This window comes from Petaurus breviceps, unplaced genomic scaffold, assembly GCF_028583685.1.
Source record: "Petaurus breviceps papuanus isolate PSGF00001 unplaced genomic scaffold, PetGlider_PUasm1.0 91133, whole genome shotgun sequence".
NCBI classification, from domain to species: Eukaryota; Metazoa; Chordata; class Mammalia; order Diprotodontia; family Petauridae; genus Petaurus; species Petaurus breviceps.
Genome location: NW_027187419.1, coordinates 95597325 through 95618198, shown reverse-complemented (window position 1 = coordinate 95618198; position 20874 = coordinate 95597325). Strand labels below are relative to the sequence as shown.

Here is a 20874-nt window from a genome sequence, read left to right as displayed (position 1 = left end):
GATGTCTATTCATTATTTGCTGATTCTTGACACTAATGTCATATGAAAGTTGACCACTTCAAATTTCCACATGCATAACTAGACATTTTCAGTCTATTAGGATAAGATGAAATTTCATTTTTGGCGATGTTACTTTGTGTCTGACATATCCAATGTCATAAACCTTATTGCTTGAAGAAAGCATTCATACTTAGGTAAGCACAAAGCTTCTGTATAGTCTAAAAGCCTCTGTTTCCTTTATTTATTATCAGATATATTCTCCAATGTATTATTTGTTGTCCTCCTCTATGTTTACCTTTAAGTTTTCAATATTTGATATGATTCAGTTCTTTCATAAATATGTACTCACTGACCACATCAATCATATCGATATTGGTATCCTCAGTATAAATGAAACTAGAAAATAAAAAAAACAGTTACAGAAAAATAGAAGTGGGGCGGCCAGGTAGCACAGTGAGTAAGAGCACAGGCTCCAGTGTCAGGATGACCTGGGGATCAAATCCCAGGCTCAGACACTTAGCACCCACCCAGAAACACCTGGCCGTGTAACCTTGAACAAGTTACTTAACCCCATTTGCTTAGGGGTGGCCAGGTGGCACAGTGAGTAAGAGCACCGGCCCCAGAGTCAGGATGACCTGGGATCAAATCTGGGCTCAGATACTCAGCACCACACCCAGAAATAACTGGCCATATAAACTTGAACAAGTTACTTAACCCCGATTGCTTAAAAAAAAAGAAAAATAGAAGGAAATTATCAATATTTATACTATTCAGATTCTTTGTAAATATACATTTATTTACCATGCGACAAGGATTCTAGATTTGAATTATCAGTAGTCAAATATATGTTTGAAGGGAGTCTAAAGATCATATGATTCTGAGCACCTTCTGCTTCCTTTCTGTTATTATATCACTATTACTGCAAAAAGTCCACAAGCCATTTCATATTTTTTTTGTTTCAAGGATTACCATGACTAAAAAATTCATCCCTTAGTGACCATGCTTCTAATGTACTTTGTATTTAGCTAGAATACTTCTCCAATAGCAGACTCAGTTGGACACTAAATCCATTCTTGAAGCTACATAGTAGAACTTCCCAGAACTTTTATGCCCTTGGATAATATTTTTAAATCCCAGGGTCAGTTTCATACTATGAGGATGCATTAGACTAGGACTTCTGTAGTTTTCTACCCTCCTCCACAAAAGCTGCTTCACTAGAGAAGTATAAAAGACATATTTTTGATGGGCTATTATACTGATAGATCAGATGAATGCCAGACAATTGCATACCTTGATCTCAGTAAGTCTTTGAAAAAATTCCTCATACCTGTGAATGAGAGAGAGGGGAGGGAGGGGAACATTACAATATAGACTTTTTTTTTTTACTTGTTTTTAGATGAGTGAAAATGAGCTGGGGGTGGAAGGGGGGCAGCTAGGTGGCGTGGTGAATAGAGCACTGACCCTGGAGACAGAAGGACCTGAGTTCAAACCCTCCTCAGACACTTAACACAAAACTAGCCGTGTGGCCTTTGGCAAGTCACTTAACCCCATTTGCCGTACCTTCCCCTCTCCAAAAATCAAAAAACTAAAAAAAAGAAAGAAAGAAAGTGAGCTGTGACACAAGATCCTATAAAGGGTTTAGCCTTAGTATATAATTAGATTGCAAGTTACTTGAAGGCATGGACTGTCTATAGTTTCTTTTTGTGTCCCCAGTACTTAGCACATACCTGACACATACAAGTATTTAGTAAATGCTTATTTATTGATTATGATGAAAATGATGTCTGGAAATGGGTTTGATTCTTGCTTTTGACTCTAGGGTAGTATGAATTTTCTTTCATTCCTACTGTGATACTGTGGTTCACAGGGGTCTTTGGCTATATAGTCTAAAGCAGTAGAGCATGGAGAGATAGTGTGGGCACTAAATGACATAAGTATGTACTTATGCTTTCCTAAAGGTAAGCATACTTTGGAAAAGTAGCACTGGCCCCCTTCTATTGCCTCTCTGTTGATTATACTACATATGGGACATCAGTGTGTAAATGTGAGTTCTGTGCTTTGCCTGACATCACAGAGCTAGACAGTGAAAAAGTCAACACACACATTGAGGCCCCAGTGATCTTCATACTATATCTCACTAAAGGAAAGAAGAAAAGGAATAGAGAAAAATATTAGCATGCTCATGAAATTCAAGACAAATGCCTCTCTGGTCAATTGTAGCATTTGGAGCCAAACTATTTAAACATTAAAGCATATATAAAACACATAAAATTTTAATCAAATAAATCAATTTCCATCTTGTAGCCAAGGAGTTTATTACTTTGATTCACAAAGAAATGATTCTAATTGGGAAGGTGAAAGTCCCATATTTTCTTTTGAGAAGGTGACCATTCTTGGCAAGGAATGAGACCATTCTGGTTAATTATTTAATTCAAAAAGTCTAAATAAAAAATTAGATTTTTAAGCTAATTCAATGACATAATTTTCCACTAAACTTACTTTAAAATCTTGTCATTTTGTTATATGAATAGGCAACTTTCTTTTTCAGTATAATGCATTTATAAGATCTCTTGTTAATTGGTCCAAAAAAGCAAGTAATTTGTAAAACCTACTTAAAAGTCCAAAAGGATGTAGAGTATCTTTCTAGGTCCCTTAAAGACTGTACTAAATGATTAGACTGTTTGCCTTAATATTTAGTTCTAGTACTATACCCAGAAGAATAAATGTTATTCTTGTGGAAGATGATCAGTTTTAGGAAGGGGAAAATTATTTCCAATTATTTTGAGAATAGACATTCATTTCTTATTAACAAAAAATGGTTGGAGGAGGCATTAAAGAATTAAACTTATGGTTCTGGTAACATGTGATCAGTGAAAATTCCTGTCTTTATGCTTCTGTTGACTTGTAAGAAGGGGAACTCTCCCCCCCCAGGATCATTTACATGTAAGGAAAGTATTGGCAATGACTTGTAGGTGTACCTTTTGTCTGGGTGTTCTTGCAATCACTAGGAAAATACTTAGAGATTCTGTTCTTTTTGACTAGTTCTGATTTGACTGAAGTCATGAGCTAGAGAATGAACACACTTTTATCTAGGGGTTGCAATATTTCATTATCCTCTCTAAGTTATGGTGCATGTTGGCATAATCAAAAACCATTCAAACTCTGATGATTATTCAATACACTTTTAAAGAGTTCAATTCTTTTTTCATCTTCAGTGCTTTCCCCAAGGAAATACAATATAGCAACATACCATATGGCAAATGGGATCAACTGCAACTCCATATCACATCTTCTATCATATGGTATTTCACAGTATGACATTCTCAAAATTTTAATTGATGATGACTATTGTAATGTCTAATGTAGATCTGACAATATCTCACTTTTCCCTTTAGAGTTATGTCTGCCACTGCTGTTAACCTATTCATGTCTCTAAACAGGATAGTGAGTCTTCTTTGAATGTGGCAGTTATCACAGAGCCTGTATAATATAAGCAAGAAGCTGAAATGGATCCAGATGTGCCACTTCAATGCAACAGAGCTGTAAATTCAATGAGATGCTGAATTCCACTTTCCTAAAATTTTACCTCCTCCATAAAGCCTGACAATGAAACTGAGGTGATGATTTTTCCCCTTTACTGGATGCCCTTTTAACTCACTCTGGGTAAATAAAACAAAACAAAAACACTAACTGTAAACACTTAAAAATTCATACATAATGCAAGCATTTATTTATTTATAGCCTTGACTTTTTTTTTCCTGTCTCTGTAATTCTAGACTCTCAAGTCTTAGAACATTTCTTCCTGGATGTCCCATCAGCATCTCAAACTCAGCATGGTAAGAACAGATCTCATATTTTCTCCTAAATGAATTTTCCCCCTCAATGTTCCCCATTTCTAATAAGAGAAACTTAGTATCTTCAATTCTTCCTTCCCTTTCTTGCTCTCCATATCCAATTCATCACCAAGGCTTGTCGATTCTCACAACTTCTTTTATATTTTTTCTCTTCATAGGATCAGAAATTCAGAGCTGGAAGGGACTTCAGAAACCACTAAGTCCAATTCTCTCATTGTAAAGAGAGAGGACCTGAGGCAGAGAAAGTTTAAGTGATCTGCTCAGGGTAGCATAGCAGTATAGTATAGTAATTAATATAGTAATACTCAGACATAGTAAATGTCTGAGACAGAATTTGGATTCATGTCTTTACTCCAAGTCCAGAAGTCTTTCTACTATGCCATCTATCTACTTTCTCTTCATTCACATTGCCATACCTTAATTCAAGCCATTATTACCTCTTCTCTGGATTAACTGGAGACATCAGTAGATGTTTCAGGGTTTTCCAACTCCTAATTGTCTCTCTGAATCCATTTTTTTCTTTCTCTCCAATACATGCTCTATATAAGTTACAAATTGATGGTCCTAAAACACAGAACTGAGATTGTCCCCGTACCACCCTTACTCAAAAATCTTCAATGGCTGTCTATTGCCTTTAGGATAAAAGACAAAAGCCTCAGCCCTGAATTTCAGCCTCAACATAATCTGACTCTTACTTACCTTACCAATCTTATTTCTGCCTTGTAAAATCCATAGCTTCCTTCAAAGCATAACTCAATTGCCAACTCTTAGGAGAGAGATTTCTGATCCTTCATGATTATTATTTTCTCTTGAGCTTCTTTCAGCTATTATGTATGTAATATATATATTTACTTTGAGGTTTATATGGGCATCTTCAGTCCTCCCAATATAGAGGTTCCCTGAGAAGCCTTTGGAGCATATCTAGATTGCCCAAAATGGAGGCCATGGTATCTCCTACTATGTGAGTGCGTGTAGCCTCGTTTGACTGGCTGCTTGTGTCTTTGTTTTTGTTCTGTTGTTTGTCCTCCTCGGTTTCAGGTGGCAAAGGTAATCCTCTTGGGATCTGGGATCTGGGAGTTCAAGTCATGGAAACCTTGGAACCAGGATTGCATGCAGGATGTTGTAGCCATCCAGTTCAGCATGCAACCCCTGAGAATCCAGAGTGCCTGCAACTGGAGTCCAGGTGAGGTTTTGGACACTGAACTGGCACTGTGCTCTATGGAAGCTAAGTTAAACTATGAACCTGATCCCCTTCCCCTCCCCTAAGGGAATGGGGGTGGGGGGCAAGGATTATACCTCCCATGTGTTGGGGAAGTAAGTTTATATATTTGTGATTTTGCTTTTTGAAGCAAATATTACTTTGTAAAAGCTAATTTGATAGTAGTTAAATGGAGCTGGGATGCAGGGAACTACTCCCTACACTTTGGGTAATGCCATTTTTTGGGGGGGACTGGAACCATTGGTAGACAGCCTAGATACTTCCTTGCAATACCATTAGAGATATTGGAGAACTATGGGGGAAGAGTGAAATTCAGTCTACCTGAAGCTCATGGTGGTCTGTGTTACATATATAACCCCTATATCAAGGCCCTGACCTACATGTGTGGCAGGATGGAGTTGGTGGGAGGAAAGAGAGTTCCAGCCTTTGCTAGCCCTCTTTAGGACTCTTCAGAGTCAGTTTCTCTGGGGACTCTTCAGGCAAATCTCCTTTGGGATTCATCAGGTTTCAAATCTTTTACAAGCATCAGGTTTCAAATCTTTTACAAGCATCAGGTTTCTTCAGGCACTTCTGGTTTCTAGCTTTAAGAGAGAAGATGGAAGAGGCCAACCTCACTTCAAGTTGTTGGCAATCTCCCAAGTCCATATATATAGTTTGTTACTCTAGAGACTCTTGAGATTTTTCCCTCGGGTGAGATTAAGGACTCTCTCTCTTGGTTAAACTGAGTTAACTTGTTCCCAGTAGGGGAGCTCCTTCACTCTGTACTGGCTGGTATATATTTTCCTATGCATACTCTCTCTGATCTCTGCTTTGCTGCAATTTGGATAAATGGATTTCTTTTCTATTGCTATGTGTGAGCATTGTGGAACTAGTATTTGATGGAGAAATGGCATTAAGCCTTGGATATAGAATTGGGTTACCCCTTTCCCCCAGAATGACAAATGATCAGCAATTAGAATGAACCTGATCATATTGCCTAGATTAATAATATTTAAGGGAGTAGAGAGATACAATTCTAGTCTGGTTCCCCCCCCCTCCCCCCTGAGGTGAGCAGAGGAGCCTCTGGCCCCAACCTCTTGCACCCCCATCAGGTAGGAATTAAAGTCTTTTGGGGAAAGGTGGAATGAAAAGAGTCTAGAAATGTCAATTCCCCCTCCCTTCAAGCCACACAGCAACAGACCTTGCTACAAACTCATGAGCCCACTTCTGCTATGCATGGGTGGCCTGCTCCTCTTCTATACACACACACACACACACACACACACACACACACACATGCTGGATTTCTGTATTGGAATTTCAGCCCTGTAGGGGCAGACATTTATTTTTGTCTTCTCATACCTAGCGTTCATGTAGCACAGTACCTTACACATAGTGGGTGTATAATAAATGCTTATTGACTCAAATCTTTGTATAAATCTCTGTACTTCCTTGTCATTTCTTTTTCTTGACTATGCTGTTTCCTTTAGACTCCAGGACTAGGAAGATGTGGACTGTGATAACTTGCCTTTGTTTAGAGTTTAATATCATATGAATATGAGTGATTAATAAAAACACTTGGGTGATAGCAATGGTATTTTTGTACTCACAAAATGGCAGTGATAATACAAAGAGAAACTGAAAAAAATAGTTGAAGTGAGTAGAGATGATGAATAGGATTAGAAGGGACCTTGTAATTAATTCAAAAGGTAAACTGTACTTAATTTAGCTTAATTTAATAAGATACTCAAAAATTTTGAAGGGAGCAATGAAATACTAAGCATTTATTCCAGGAAGACAAATATATTTTTGAGTAGATTTGCTACAAATTGTATTGACTTTTCATGAAATCAATTATAAAAAGAATACAATTTTAGAATATTACTTATTTCCCCTTCATCTGCTTGTTCTTTATATAGACGTTATAAATGGAGGTGAGGAAAAGAAGCAGAAAGAGGAGTTATATGTGTATATGTGTGTATACCTATACACATCTATAAACATATATGTGTGACTATGTCTACATATTTATAAATATATGCAAATATGTATGATGAGATTTTTAAAAAATTGATAAAATTTGCAGCAAATCTGCTCAAAAATTATATTTTTCATATATAGACATAATATGTATTTGTATATGATGTATAAAGGGGAAGGGAAAGGACAGAAAGAGTAATATGTGGTGCCTATATGCATGTATATATGTATAATAAAGTCTATTAATATCCACATCTATCTCTACATCTACATATTCATTATTTATATATGCATCATCTGTATATCTAGATCTATAAAGGAAACTATATGCAAAGTAGTCCCATAATGCATTTCACTCTAAAATAGTCTTCACATTTACAATAGCACTTTTTAAATCTTTCATTGTACTACTTAGTTTTGAAATTCATAGATAATTTTTTCTCATAGTGATGCTATGGTTATGGCCTTTAATCTCTACTCTGTGCATGATTTACAGCTCAGTGCAATGGAAAGAAAACCTCAATATTGTACCATTTAAAATCATGAAATTTGAAACAGGAAAAGCAGACGAAAAGAGGGAAGAAAAAAGAGGGGGAGAGAACAGACACTGGCACAATCAAATGCCAAACAAAAGACAATCAGTCCCTATCCCTTGAGGCTGATGTACTTCATGCTTTTGTGCTGATAGAATACCCTAATCTCCTTAACTGGGCTTTCCTCAATCTTTCAGTGGCTTTTTAACCCTAGGAAAGTGGGCCTGGAATAATGAGGCATATAGCCCATTCTGCCTTAGAAGAGGAGGTATTATTTCTCATTCCTCTTGCTTTATCTCTTCCTTGGGTCTAGTCAACCAGAACAGATATTACAAAATTATTCTCTTCCCTCATGATAATCTAACTGTCCTCTGTAAGGTCCTATCTGATTTAAGTACTGGTCTTAGGATCTCAGAAGACCTTAGAAGACCATACATGGACATAGCAATTAAACCAGTTTACAAAGAGGTCATCTATTTCAGCCACTGGGTGATAAAAATCAAAGAAAAACAAAACAAAAACTACCACTGTTGTGAATTCACTGAATGATGATCCATAAATATAATTTAGATGGTTGATATGTTAAAATTTGATAATTTTGTAAGTCTAGCTAGAATCTGTCTCATACTACATATTGTTCATCTTAATCCTTCTGTGATTTAAAAAAAAATCATGCTTAATAGCAAAATGCAGAATATATGCCAACTGCACTTCTGATGATTGATGGATAAATATTTGGAAAAATGTTTTAAGTTAAAGAGCCTTATAAACATGGTCATAATTCCAAAATGACAAGTTAAATTAGATGTGCTAAGGATAAAGTTCATGCTTAGATGACAAAGAAAAAGAGCCTATGGCATAGCAACAGAAATTCTGATCTGGAAAAAAGCATCTAGTTTAGTCTAGTTGTTTTACAAAGGAGGAAGTTTTGGTCCTAAGAAATAGAATGGCTTCCATAGGACCACATAGGAAATTAAAGAACAGATTCTGATTAGACACAGGTTTCTCAATTCACAGTGACTGGTCTGGGTCATTTAGAACTGAAAGGTCATTGGATTGGAAGTCAGGAGCCCTATTTTCTAGTCCCAGTTCTGCTTCTCTAGGTCTCAGTTTTCTCATCTGGAAAATGAAAAGGCCAGACTTTGTGTCGTCAAAGGCCCCTTCTGGCTCTTAAATGGATGATTCTGAGACGGATTCTACCTTGGTTAATTCAGGATTTTCATTCAGTGAAGTGGAAAGCATACTACATTTAGAGTCAAAAGACCTGGTTTCCAATCTTGATGTGGCCATTTACTACTTATGTGACCTTGAACAAATCACAACCTCTCAGTTTCTTCAAAACATATGGGTTTTGAAATATGTGACCTTGAAATTTTCTTTCCTCTACAAATATATGATTCTGTGCTATATATGTGACTAAAATCAATTTTATCTCCTTTCTTGTTCTGACTGCTGTCTTCTTGCTCTTAACAACAAACTTTTACAATGAAATTCAAGTTGTCCATTATGATTTTGGTTATTTTGAACATCTATTATCTTACTCTAACTTAAAAAAAATGAAATCCAAAGTAATTTAAATTCTTCTTTGCTTTGGCATAGCTGTTATACAGTTAATAACCATAATACAATAAATATTTGATTATATATTTTGGTCGTATAATCAGGAATAAAATAATAAAGCCCTAAAGATGTTTAACAACACATTCAAGTACTTAAGACTTGATTAAGACTGCTGTTAAGGAATAATAAATGAGACTTAAAGGTAGCCAAGGGGGAAATTCAAGGACTCAAAGCACCTTTATTAAAAAAACAACAACATATAGTATTCTTTGACTCAGAATATAAAGGGAGAGACATTGGTTGCCTAATGGCAAAAAATGCGTTGCGGTCTTTGTAATATTATTAAAGATTTTAAAACAGCATAAGAATTTTAATTTTGGTTCATATTGATTTGTTCTTTCAGAAGGACAAAATAGAATCACTATGAAGAACAATTTTGAGTTGCTAAGTAATTTTGACGATTATAAATACCCAAATTAACTACAAAGGACATATGAAGGAAGATGCTATCTGCATCCAGAGAAAGAAGTGATAAATAGAAATATGTGTAGAATAGTTTTACACACACACACACACACACACACACACACACACATACTCACACACACACATTTGTGTGTTATGGTAGCCATCCCTAGGATGGAGGGGAGGGAAGAAAAAAAGAAAGTTATATTATAACTTTATTATATATTTAAAAGGAATAACAAGTCGTACATAACACATTTACAGTTTCATGTAATCTTTTTTTTTTCCTATTCTACTATGTTATGGAAATGCTTGTTTTAAAAGTTCAGAATAAAATTAATAAGATTAAAAAAAAAGAAAATCACAGGCTAACTCATCTTAATTCCCCTGCCCCACACTATAATCCAAACTACAGTTATGAAGAGTTTTCAGGGTCCACTATTTCAGATTTCTCTATCACATTGTTCTTAGTGAGAGAGAAAAAAGTATGTGGAAAAACTCTTCCTTCTTCTATTAAACTAAAATGACAATTTGTATGATGTTGGCTATTGACAAGCATCAATTAAGTACCTACTCTGTACTACACAGTATGCTAGACAGATGGGGGATATAAACACAGAATTCCATCACCACAAGGGGTTTACATTCTACTAAGGAGAGACAGTAAATATAGGGTACACACACACACACACACACACACAATACAGTGATGACAGGGGTGGGGAGACTAACAACTAGGAGAAAAAGGTAATGATCTTTTGAGAGAGTTAGAAGGAACCTTAAAGACTCTCTAGTCTAAACCCTTCATTTTAGAAATCAACTTATAGATGCTAGCAAAATTAATTAACTATCCTTAGGGCACAGATCTAAGTAGTAAAGTAGTAGCAAACCCAGAGGTATTCTAGACTTAAAATTTTGTGTTCTTTTTCTAAAGACTACAAAATGTTGCAATAAAATAAGTGTTATGGACACTTTGGTCTTTGAAAAAATATACAAAGGATCTATCATTATTTTTAAAGATGTGGAACTCCTGATATGGGAATTCCCCCCACTATGCATATTGCATATCTAATTCTATGGCATTTGGTAAACGTAGAGAGTTGTCTGAGGCAAAAGAAATTCAGTGATTTGCCGAAGGTCACACAATTAGTAAATGCCAGAGGTCTTTCGAATTTCAGGGCTATATTCACTCCCCTTCATCATTTGCCTCTAGGAGCTATGATAAAGGAATAGTAAAAGTGTAAGCATTCACTGACTCTTCATGATCTTAGTTAATAAGGGTAGCAAATGAAATTCATGTTTCCAAATTAAATTTCCAAGCCTTCTCAAATATAGTCAACTGTCTATCATCCATTCTAATGAAGGAGAAATAGTGCAAAAACCATCCAAAATAGCCCTTAAATTTTTTAAAGGTCCCTGAGACTTTAGGAGGCTATTTATACTCAGACTGGGACATGGCAGGTGAATAAATATATTTTTCTTTTTATTTAATTCATATCTACAGGTTTATTGAATGTCTGCTCTGGTTAAGCCACACTGTTGATCTACCCTTTCTTGAATGATTATTTGGTTTGTGGTATGTGTCAGATTTTATTCAGGTTGCTTTTTGGTTTAGTTGCAAACTAGTCATGCTTCTTTTTTTTAAAATGAAATAATAAAATGCTAAGATATTATCTGTTATTTATCTAAGGAAAGTAGAGCCTGGTGAGAGATTAGCATCAGTTAGGGGTTGGATCAGAAACATTATAGATTCAGCTATAAAGGCTTAGAGAAAACAAGTGGGGAGGGCTAACAAAGAAGAAGGGAATGTTTTAGAAGACAATATTGAACATAGCAGATAGATGCTGATTGCCACAAGAACCAACCAAGAAACTTAATTGAAAACTGGTTGAGATAACAGCTTCGCATGTTGTTAACAAGTGGTTTTATGATATCTAAAAGCAGGGTCTTTGATTACTTAGTGGTTAAAAATAAGCTGAACCAAAGCAGTAAAATTTCTGAAGAAATCCATTGTTAAGAGGATTAACAAAATAAAATATTGTCACTATGAAGAAATTATACTGTATATGCCTTTTAAAACTTAGGTTATTTCCCCTTCATTTCTTTCGTTGTGTTGTTTATATTTAGTTGTGATTTGTATGTTTGCATGTATGCATGTATACATTGATACATGTATGTATATATGTATATGTGTGTATGGATAGATGGATGAATGTAACTGGGAAATCAAGCCTTGTGCATATCCAAAAAAATCTCCTCAATTGGTACAGAGAATGATCATATCATCATACCACTCTATCTAAGAGATAGAGCTTATGCAAGAGTTTGAGAAAGGAGAGAGTTTTTTCTTGCTTCAGTAGAGAGCATTGTGTTTCTAGACTCTCTTCATGGAGAGACCCTTGAAATGAGAGAAAGGACTTTGGGAAGCAGCAGGCAACTAGAGGATCTAATCCCTCAACATGTCTATGTTTCTGAGCTTGCCTATCTAAGGGAATTTTCCCTTGGTTGAGATGAGGGGCACTCCTGGTTGAGCTGAGATATTTTATTCCCAAGGAGAGAGTTGATTCACTCTATGTATTGTTTAACACAGAGAGTGTATTGTCTGTGTAATATGTATAACTCCTCTTATTTCTGTTTGCTCTCTGCTTGGATAAATGGGTTTATTTGCTATTCGCTATTTGTGATGGTCTTTTGTACACCTAAGATTTAGTCCAGAATCAAGTCTTTGAATATAGCTTGGGACATTCCTCCTTTTATGGATGGTGACCAGAAAAGTTGTTTGAAACAATAAATTATTTCCATTAAATGAGTAATATTTAAAGAGAAAGATATAATTTTAGACTAGTAGCCTTTTTCTAAGGAGAGTAGCATAGCTATCTTCATGGCCCCCTTTCTTGTTCCCCTCCAGGAAGGAATCAAAGTCTCCCTTAGAAAGAGGTGGCCTAGAAAACAGAGATATTTATTTATATCTCCCTGTAAGCTTCATCTAGTTAACTCATGGGGCACACTATAATTTACATTGGCAACAGCACTATATACTTATATACATGCATATAATTACATATACATACATGTGCATCTATCTATATACCCATATTGATAAGAGAAAGAGAGACAGAGATATAACAGATAGAGTTCCTGAGACATAGCATTTAATAAATTTGATAGATAGATTTCATTGAGTGCCACATTTTAGGAAGGACATTCAAATCTGGAACACATCCAAAGAAGGAGGATCAAAATGGCAAGGCAAGTGCAGACCAGATTGAAGAGTTTTTGAATTTTAGCCTGTATAAAAAATATTTGATGGGGTTAGGGCTAGTGCAGAGGTGTGGCAATGAAAATTGCATTCAAGTGTCTGAAGGGTTCTCATGTAGATGAGGGATTAGATTTACTTTCCTTAGTCTCTGATGAATGAAAAAGTAACAATCGGTGGATATTTCCAAGAATATTCCGGGTCAGATTTCTATAAAGAGAGGCTTTTGAACACTTTTTAACACTGTTTAAAAGTGGAATAGAATGCTTTAGAAAGCAGTGAGCTACCAAACACCAGGGAGTCTTAAGGTGAATACTGTATAATTATCTTTCAAGAATGTTGTCAAGGGGATTCCTGCTCTCATATATATTGGACTAAATGACCTCTTAGATCCCTTCCAACTGTGAGATACTGTAAGTTTATCTATTTTATTTTTAGATATATTTTGTAAGTGATAAACATAGAGATACCAAGGAGACTCTTGTATAAACTTACATATCTACTATAGAATACTACAGAAACAGTGGAAAGAAGTGAAGGCAAAGTATTTGGAGAAATTACACAATCATCTCTGAGAATTTCCCATATTATTCAGACTTTAGGGGATGACCCAAGAGGTAATTGATATCCTTGGAACTATAAATATTTGATAAAAAAAGTAGTGAAACAATGCTGCAAGATACATAACACAGTAGTCTCTAAGAAAATCCTGATTTGAACTGCATAAGTCTTTGCTATCTCTCTGCTCCTTTGATTCCATGCTAGGGATGAATAACATCATTTGGTTCAGATCTTCACTAGGAAATTTTTAAAAATCAGGTGTCTGGGTTGAAAGACATTTTTGATAGCTGATCCAAAGGGTAGGTATGGGAATCTATGGACACCATACAGGAAAAGACTCCATTCAACGTTAACAAGGGGATACTACAGTTGTACCTCAGATGGTGAAATTCCAGGGATTGTGTTTTCCCCTCACATTTGTTACCCCTTCCTGACAAACTTACCATCTTCTCTCTTGCTCCTAGACAAGCTATCAGGCCTAAAGACACATGCCAGAGAGGATCCTGGAGTGTCTGGTATTATTTGGGGGTGGTGGGAAGGAAGGAGATAAATAATTACTGTTTTTGCCACTAGTCATAATAGATTTTTACATGGAGGGTAAATGCAGCCTTTCCATTCCCTCAGTCACAATTTTCCTCTGTTTTACCTTTCCACTACACCTGACCATGTGCTAACTAGACCTCAGGAGCAGGGAGAAGGGAAGTGTAGCTTTAAGGGCACCTGTCCTCTAATTCATTCCTGTATCTCACTTCCTCTGACCTCAAGGGGACTCTTTCCCAAACCTCCAGGCTACTCCATGGTATGGAAGGGTGGGAAGAGTTAGATGATTTTCCTTCATTTCCTTCCATTCTCATAGTCCTCCCACCAATTCCCATGCAACACCAATTCAAAGGAATTGTTATAGACACATTTCCCAATACCTTCTTTCTAGATAAAAATAATTTTCTCTAGTTGCCAGAGCTCCCAATTAATTGCACTAGAGAAGATGGAGAGTTGTAGGTATTTCAGTTTTTATAAAATATAAATCAATAGAAGATTAAAAGGTCAACAAAAGCATTTGTGGGAGACAAATGTTCTACACAGTGATTAAAACACTTAAAGATTTTTGATACTTAATTGTATAACAAAATGCCATATGAATAGGTTCAGGAAAGTTTGTGCTTAGTGTCAATTAGAACTTGATTTAACTACCTAGTAAGATCAATGGACAACCTTCTTGGCAAGGTGAGACTTTCTTTAATGTCCACCTTAGATTTTCCTCCTTCTTCATCAGATCAAACTTTTCCTTATTCAACACTGAAAAATTACTGCACTAGTCAAATATTTAGGTCTTGTCTACCTACTATAAAGTAATGTGGAGAAATGGCAGTTATACAATGAAATCCAGGACCATGGACAGTCACACAGAAATATTAAGGAATAGAATTACTTGTATCTATCTGATGAGAGATTTTACTTGAATGCTAATGAATAGTCACCTTCAGGGTTCAAAATACAGTCCAAGCATAGAATTAGCTAGTTTAGATGTCCCTTAGGCAGTAGGAACTTGGAATGCACCAGTAGATCTTAAAATTTATTGTGTATATATGCAATCCAGTTGCTTTTTTCATAACTCTTTCCCAATGTGTAAATCCTTATCCTGTATCACATTTGCTGTGGTTTGCCAAAATTCTCAGCCAATACAATAATGTAAATGCCAACAGTTCCTTGAACCCTGCTCATCTCAGCGATTTCACTGTCAACACACTTTCATCTATCTCAGTTGACTATAAGTCTTCAAAGAAATGAAAAGCAACCCTTCTTCACAAAAGAGTGAGAACTTCTGGTTTACACTCTCCAAATTTGTTAAATAATCCCCACTACTAACAGAAGATACTTGGCCTTTGAAGATCTTAAACATGTTTTCTCAGATCTACCTTCTGAGTTTACAATACATAGCTTATCATTGGAAAATAACCAAATGTTTTACATTTACCTTTGGTAGTCAAACTGTCATCAGGTTTTCCTGAAAGAAAAATAGATGTTCAGAGTTTTAGTGGGATTTTTAACATAAGATCAAACATCCCACTTTCTTTTGAAATAATTAAATACAAATACAGAAAAACTACCCCTTTCCATTATAATATCCAGCCTTTCATTTGAAAGACAAATAATTGTAGTAAATTTAAATTGTGCAATGCATCTTTATTAGTAAATGAATTATGTTAATGCATATTACATTAAATACACATATATAAACATACATATGCCTCACACACATATATCATATGCAATATGAAAATATAATGTAATTTGTAGTTTACATGCATATACCATCTGCCACCTTTCAAATCCCACACTGGCAAAGAGTTCAGAAAGACAGGAAGAATGTTTATGTTGCAGAATACAACCACTTGTCACAATTACTTTGGATTTAGCTGTAAAACAAGTGGGATCACACCAAGAAGACTACACAAGGTAATACCAAAGTGGATAAACAAAGGATTAATACACTGCTTCTCATAGAGGGAACTTTCAAGGCAAAAACTAGAAAAGTAAAATGTTTTTAATGAGGTGTTGGTTATTTGGTGTACTTTTTCACCAGGGTCCAAAGATTAGGAGCTCACAACAGTAGCTTTTGGAGGTATTTCTATTTATTCTTTGAAAAATATTTTCTTTTGTGTAAATCTGAGATAATATATTAAAAGATAAAATGAAACTCTGACTATTTTAAGTCACTGGTATTTGAGGCTGAAATTACACTGGCAGAAATTAAGAAGGTTCTCTATGTATATTTAAGTATAGACAGTAAGATTGCTCTAGGACAAAATAAAATATATTTTTAGAGTAATCTATATCCACTGGTGGATGGAAAGGCATCTATTAAATAATTTATATCACTAGAGTACCAAACAAGAGAACACAATCTCTTTAATATACTGGGAGAATCTGACTCAATATGTATTCATGCTTCTGCTTGGCACATTTGTTAGCTCCCATGGACATAATTAAGTGTTCTAGAATTGTCAAGAGAATGTGTGCTTATTTAATAATAAGGTGATTAATAGTTTTTATTCCAATAAAAAAGTGAGTTCCTAGAAGACAGATGCTATATCTGTCTCAGTTGTGCCTAAAATGGTAGCACATATGATCTAACATGAAATATACTTTAATATAGTTTGATGTTTATTTAGTACCTATTAAATGTTAGGGTTAAGGAGTGAGGGTTAGAGTTGGAGGTGAAATTAAGGTTAGAATTAGAGTCAGAGTCAGAATTTATCACTCTTTGAGGTGCTGTGGTTGTATCCAAAGAGTTACTATGTCCAGTATTTGCTCTCAAGCAATATGAATCTAATTGCAGAGAAAAATACCCTTCAGCCAGATATTAAGTAACTACAAGAGGCAGTATATGATTACACAAATATGTGCTGGACTTTAACTTTTCCAAGAGTTCAGAGAACAAGAGATCATTCTGGGCTGCTCATAAAAATTACCACTGGCCACATCCGAATAACGGACTAAAATGGCATTAAAATAAATACAGCCATTCCAGGTTAGGTTATCTTTTACCACAAATAAGGAACCCTAGGCAGCTTGTTTAAGCTTTGGAGGTGGCAAGTAGTGGTATTAAGCAATATAGGTCTGATGGCTACACCAACCTCTGTTCAATTCTAATGATGAAGATAAAAGCAGGGGGAGCCAGAACTGATGAGCTGCTGATTTTTAGCATGAACCATTTTACTGTTATTATGGAAATGTTTATTTTGTAGGAAGAGAGCCAGCATGGTGCAGCAAAAATAATGTTGGATTTAGAGTCAATGTATTCATAAATGCATTACCTAGATTCATATCCCATTTGGTACCTTTGAAAAAGTTACTTACCTTCCATTTAGTACCCATATAGCTTTGCAAAGTACTTAACTTTTCTAAAACTTAGTTTCCTCAACTGTAAAATGAGGAGGTAGGACTTTGAAGATCCATTTGAGTTTTAAATCTATGATCTTAAGATTATAAGACCTTTCCATGGAGGAGCAATATGGATAGGATGCCTATTTTTCCTTGGTAAATTTGCCTGTATGTCTATTTCATTAAACAGCATACCCTTGCATAAGTTGTATTTACTCGACCATTCTGTGAGCTATGATAGTTATAAATATGACAAAAATTTTTGGCATCTGTACCCTTGACAATATCTGAGACTTTCTTCAGTATTACTTGTATGCCTATGTCAGAGGTTGTGGATCCATTTCTTAGACTTAATTTCTTTACTTTCAATATACCATTTCTTTTCCTTCTCCAGAAAGCATCAACAATCAGAATGAAGTATTCTGAACTCATACTGATAAAGTAGAGAGGGCTACTGACTTGGGAACAGATAAGCTAGGGTTTTAGTTTCAGTTTTGCCACTGGGTAGCTGGGTAAAATTGGGAAATTAACAAGATCTTTCTGCGTGTCAGCTCCCTCATTTATAAAATGAAGATATAATGTATTATTAACTTTATAGGCTTGTTGTGAAGAGCAAGTAACAAAACAAATGTAATGTATCTTATGAAGCACTGCATAAATGAGAGCTATTATCATTAATAATTTAAGATGATTGATTTAAAGCTGGAAGGAACTTCCAATGCCATCAGGAAAAACCTCCTCATTTTCCACATGAGAAAATGAAGACTCAGCAATGTTAAATGGCTTAACAGAGTTCACACAGATGGGAAATAAAAGAGGTAGAACTTGAATTCACATCTTTTGACTCCAAAGTCAATAACTTTTTCATCATGCCATGCTACTTTCCTTTTGTAGTCTCCTTGAGGGCAAGACCTATGTCTTTTTTTTATTTCTATCTCCCTTAGTGGTTCAAACAGCATCTTGCAAACAGTATTTATTTCATATATATAGATTAAATAAACAGCACAGATGTCAGTGTTTTCAAATCTGTTAAACTTTAAAAACATATTTCTTTTATCCCTGTGAGGGGTAGAAGACCATGTATTATACACACTTTGAAAATGTGATACTATGCTGAAGAATAGGTATGAAGTGGCTTTACAAAGTTCCTAAATCAAATTTATAATTCAAGTCTCTGGACTTCCAGTTTGAAGTTCATTTCTGTTATGCAAACAAAAATATGCCTGATACCTGAAACAACATATGATGAATCCTTCATAAAATAACCTTTTACTAATGGAGGAAAATTGTTATCTAAAGTCTACACAGAAATCGATGTCTATTTACAATTTATGCCTTATTCTGATATAAAAAAATTAAATGATTCCACGTAGCTAGCCTTTTAAAAAATCCTGAAATCATTTCCTTTCCATTCTTCCTCTTGGGAAAGGTGATTATTTATATAATCAACCTGACTTTTTAGTTTTATTTATGTTTTAAGCATCTTTTTCTTTCCAATACACTATTTTCTGCCATACTTCTCATTCATTAATCTCAAGGGTATATAACAGTAATAATAAATAAATTTTCTTCTTTCATCATGACAAAAATACCTTCAAAGAACTTTAGCAGGTTCATTAAGTTTGATTTTTACTATCTGAAAATATCTAGGCAATCTTTGATCAAAATTGATTTTATTCTTCTATCATTACTTTTAAATAAATTTGGTCAGGTTGGTTCTGTAAGCAACATGAAAATCAATGGCCCAGCCATTATTGTTTCATTAATAATTTTACTAAATAGAACACTGTACAATATTTATAGTCTCTTTGCCAGATAAATTTCCTAGTGATAAAAACCTGGAACCCTCAAAGGACAAGTTTGAATTTCCATTTTCTCATTGGTTTAGCTGAGACAACATTAGCACATTCTCCCACTTGACAATTAGAATAAACAGTACATTGAAATGCAATCCATTTTTCAGCTTCTCTAAATCTTTGAACAGCACTCTTCAATCAAGTGTTAGAAAAGATGATCTCTAAGGCCTCTTACAGGTCTGACAGGCTATGATTACATGAAACCTTTATCTGAGAATTTACTCTTTTCTCATGGGACCCAAAACTATAAATCAACTCTTCCTTATGTCAATTCTTTACCAAAACATAAACAAAAAATGAAGGAATAAAGTGTCACTAAGGAATGCCCAAATTATTTCTAAAATGTGTCTGAAAGTTGTATTTTTCTTTTGACCAACATTAAGAAAAACATACACCATGACATTATGGTCAAAGTTCTTCTTGCCTTCTGTAGGTAAAGGTCCTATTCCTTCCTGAGAACAGGAATGCCAGAATTCATATTTAGGGGCTTGCTTTTCCTTCAAAGTCACTGGCCAAGAGAATCCTAATATTGATAAAATCATGGAAGAATGAAATTCTTCCTGAGAAAGCAGAGAGAAGACTACCACTATTCTTTGCAAATAATTCTTCCTTCTCACAGTTAAAGCAGCATTTTTTTATGTTTATAGTTCATTCAGTACAGAAGGAATCTAAAGATTTCTATGTAACTAGGAATTTTTTATGCTTAAGGCACAGGTTATACTAAGTCCTCTCTCTTTATTTCCAAACATAGAGAAATGTAAATAGAAATAATTAATTTTGACATAAAAGAAGAAACAATAACATCACTATATTAAACTCTGTAGCAGTGAGTGCTCTATGTCCTGAATGATTGTTCAGAGCATCACAATTCTTTAAGCAATAAAGTATGTTTATTTTTAAAATGGATTTACCTTGAAGAAAAATTGACAGTCAAAGGGAATTTTTAAAAAATAAACTAAACTAAAATCCAGAGTTTTTAGGTCAAAGAAAAATTATACACAAGCAGTCAAAAAGAAATCTAAGTATCATGGAGCCATACTAACAATTACCTAATACTTAGCAGCTGACACTTTAAAGAAAAGGGGAGTTTGGAATGTGATATTCCAAAAGGCAATAGAAAAAAGATTATCTATTCAGCAAAACTAAGTATAGCCTAATGAGGGTGGTGGTGGGGAATGGACCTGTAATGAAATAGATTTCCAACCACTCCTGATGAATATGACAAAGCTAAATAGTCATTTTGAAAAGGAATGTAGGCATTGAGAAAAGTATAAAAACCTACAAATGTTTGTTTAATTGAAGAGGAGTAAATAAGGAAGCATTGTTTACATATTTAATAGGGGGATAAGGAAAGATGTTTTTTTCACAATCCTAATATCTTTAAGGGTCAGAGAGATAGGTCAGAATCACAGAGGATATGTGCAAGGTTTTGTTCTGTTCTAATACTCTCAGCAGAAGACTAAATTGGGGAGGACATAGGAAGGACAGGGGGAAGAAAAGAGAGGGAAATCACTACTATATAATGGTAGGCTATACAATGAACACATTATAGTCATGGAAAAGAGAGTGAATGAACAGCCTTTGAACTTTACTTTCATCTGAACCAGATAAAGGAGGACTGAATACAATTATACAGTTGCTCTCTCTCTGTCTCTCTCTGTCTCTGTCTCTGTCTCTGTCTCTCTCTCTCTCTCTTTCTGTATGTGTGTGTGCATGTGCTGTGGAT

At 35.0% G+C, this 20874-nt stretch overlaps 1 protein-coding gene across 2 annotated transcripts in view; it reads right to left on the bottom strand.

The window, feature by feature from the left end:
• The window catches only part of B3GALT1 (beta-1,3-galactosyltransferase 1), a 747684-nt gene that overhangs the window by 426311 nt on the left and 300499 nt on the right, over positions 1–20874 (bottom strand). For both annotated transcript variants that reach the window (XM_069079721.1, XM_069079720.1), the window contains exon 3: positions 15383–15412. The gene's annotated coding sequence lies outside the window, so the exon portion shown is untranslated. The remainder of the gene's footprint in view (positions 1–15382; positions 15413–20874) is intronic.